Genomic DNA, 3,443 nt, shown 5'->3' on the forward strand with positions numbered 1-3,443 from the left:
GTGGCTCGTGCTGCCGGTATGGTTTCAGCCGCCCGACGTAAAAGGTCGGATGGAGGCGCATACTAGACGGTATGTCCAGTGTGTAGGCGTTGCCGTGCCGTGCCAGCACAGTTAACGGCCCGATGAAGCGCGGAGCGAGCTTGCTCGCCTCGAAGTCGGAAACCGCATGTTTAGGCAGGTTTTGAGTTGCTAACAAAACCAATGAACCCTTCTTGAATTCATTTGTGTTGCCCCTACCAACGTTGTCTGCGTTCAGCTTCTGTCGATCAACAGAAGCTGCAATAGCGTCTTGGACAAACCGAATGACGGCTTGTCTGCGCTGCACGAAGTTGATTACGTCCGAGCTGATCTCGTTCAGCTCGTTTCTAGCAGTAAGCCCGGCCTCTGCGTTCGTCTTCGCGGTGTCTGTGCCCTGCACAGACCCGTTCTTCTTCTTCTTCTTGCTCTTGTCGGCGTCTGTGCCCTGCACAGACGCGTGCTTCTTCTTCTTCTTGCGCGTAGTCGCGGCTGACACTGTGCAAGTGTCAGTGGCATTCTGCGGCTGCTGTGTTGCAGTCGTAGATCCTCCCCTACTTAAGGAAGGAGCCACCATCCCGAGTAGACTCGGGAGGCGTGGGTGCCTCATGGCATTCACGTAGAACGGTGTACGTCCAGTCGAGGCATGCACCGAGTTGTTGATGGCGAACTCCGCCATCGGCAGACACTCGCTCCAGTGTTGGAACGAGTGAGCGTAGCTCTTAAGCACGTCAACGAGCACGCGGTTCACGCGCTCGGTCTGCCCGTCCGTCTGCGGATGGTCCGCAGTCGACATCGAAAGTTGACTCCCAAGAAGTGTAAACACTTCTTGTCAGAGATGCGCAGTGAAGCGCGGGTCTCGATCCGACACTATGTCGATCGGCATGCCATGGTGTTTGAACACCATGTCAACGAACAGATGCGCCGTCTGCTTCGCAGTCACTTCAGCGGGTATGTACCATCTTGCTGAAGCGGTCAACAAAGACCACAATGCCCGTGTTCCCCTGGCTGTCCGGGGGAAGACCGAACACGAAGTCCAAAGACATGGACTGCCAACACTCCGACGGAGTCGGCAGTGACTGCGAGGGAGCCTGCGCGAAAGGCGCAGGCTTCACACGTTGACAAACCTCGCAAGCACGGACGTACTTGCGCACCCATTTATACTGGTGGGCCCAGTAGAAGTCTCGCGTGAGAAGAAGGTATGTCTTCTCACGGCCCGGATGCCCCGCCGTCGGTGCATCGTGATACTCGTACATGATCCTGAGTCGCAGGTCATGGTCATTGGGCACGACAACGCGGACCGCGTTGTCGTCGACTGCACTGTAGAGTAGTAACCCGTCGTGCACCCGATAACGGTGTGCACGAGCACGAAGATGCTTCGGCAGCTTCTGACGAGCTTTGTCAGAAGGCGCTGAGCCGTAGGCCAGCAAGAGCTTCGCGTCCGCGTCGTGCGCGTCCGCAACCTTCACGTCGTCCAACAGTGACGACGTTGGGGTGCTCGATCGCATGGCGTCAATGGCATTGACGTCGGCAGCAGTCGTGGCGTAGTCAGGTCGACGCGAGAGCGCGTCGGCCACCACATTGAGTCTTCCAGGTTTGTACTCAACCCGGAAGTTATACTCCGCGAAGAATGAGAGACATCTCGCCATCCGTTGCGAGATGTGCGACGACTGCACAGCCGTCCGCAGTGACGCGTGGTCCGTATAGACCACGAACGGTTTGCTTCCGAGTAGATGCACTCGGAACTTCGCGAGGGCGTACTTCATGGCAAGGAGCTCCTTGTCATGTACCGGGTAGTTGCGTTCAGCTGGCTTCAGCTGACGCGATTGGTAGTAGACGACACGATCACGGCCCTCGTGATCGTGCTGCATCAACGCACATCCGATTGCGAAGTCGGATGCGTCACACACAACATGGAATGGGCGATCTTGGTCGGCCACCGCCAAGATCGGCGCCTCAGTCAAGCCCCGCTTGACTGCATCGAAGGCCTACTGACACTCAGCAGTCCAACCCCCCTCGGTGTCCTTCTTCAGGAGCTGTGACAGCGGGCGTATCATGCCCGCGTAGTCCTTCACGTACTTACACAAGTACGTGGCCAAGCCAAGGAACTGCCGCAGTTCCTTAACGTTCGACGGCGTCGGCCACTCATTGATCACTCTGACCTTCTCAGCGTCAGGGCGGACACCGTTCTTCCCAACGAGACACCCGAGCACGGGTATCTCGCTCGCCCCGAAGATGAACTTCTTCAGGTTCGCATAGAGCTTGTGCTTGCGCATGAGCGCAAGCAGCTTCCGGAGATGCACCTTGTGCATCTCAACATCACTCATCCCGTCCGCAGCCCGGCTGTGGACGAACACATCGTCGAAGTAGCTCGGTGCGAAGTCGCGCACCGAGCGCAACAAGTGCGTCCCGCACCTATTAAAGGTCGCAGGGGCGTTCTTCAGACCCTGCGGCATCACTAGCCACTCCCAGAGCATGCCGCTCGGCGTGCTCACAGCCGTGAGAGGGATATCGCTCTCACGCATGAAGATCTGATAGAACCCATCGCGCAGATCAAGAGCACTGTAGATAGTGCTCCTGGCCATCGAATCGATGATGACATCTTTTCGCGGTATCGGTGTCTGCGCCGGTATTGTCGCATTGTTCAGCTTGTTGTACGCATGAACGATGCGCCAGCCGCCCTGTGGCTTCTTGACACAGAACGTCGGAGCACTGTGCGGGGACTTCGATTCCCGCACTTGTCCAGCTTTGCGACGACTCTCAAAGAAGTCGTCGATCGCCTTGACCTGCTCTCGCGGCAGTGGCCACACAGTACTTCGTGCCCGGCACGAGATCAATCTCGTGCTGGATGCCCTTGTCCTGCGGAAGCTCCGCAGGGATCTCTTCCGGAAGCACGTCCGCGTGCTCCCGTAGAATCTCGTAGAAGGGACTCGTCTTCAGCGAGTCCCAGCTCTGCTTCTCAAAGCGCTCCTTCTTAGTCTTCGCACTGAGAGTGTCCTCGCTCTCAGTGGTGCTCTCCATGAAGAACTGCCTCAATTCTTCATTCTCGCTCTTCGTTCTCTCAGCGTCCGAAACTTCGTCGTGCAGCCCGGCTGCACGACAGCATGCAAGTCGTTCCGGTGCGGGACGTTTGCAACCGTCCGCACCGCCTGCAGCGTCGACTCCCGGAGTCGACACGCCATCTTTACCTCGACGCCTGTTATTGGCGGAGCCCTTTATTACAAGGGGTACGTCGACTCCCGGAGTCGACGCGAAGTTCCTTTTCGCGGCGCCGGTTCCCGGAACCGTCGCGACTTTAATACCTCGACGCCAACCATTGGCGGAAACCCCCATTACGTAGGGTGCGTCGGCTCCCCGAGCCGACGAATCAAATTCACCCAAGCCATCGACTCCCGGAGTCGACGGCGCTTCGTCACCTTGGCTCTTAT

Source organism: Phytophthora sojae (assembly GCF_000149755.1).
Source record: "Phytophthora sojae unplaced genomic scaffold PHYSOscaffold_3, whole genome shotgun sequence".
Classification (NCBI taxonomy): Eukaryota; Oomycota; class Peronosporomycetes; order Peronosporales; family Peronosporaceae; genus Phytophthora; species Phytophthora sojae.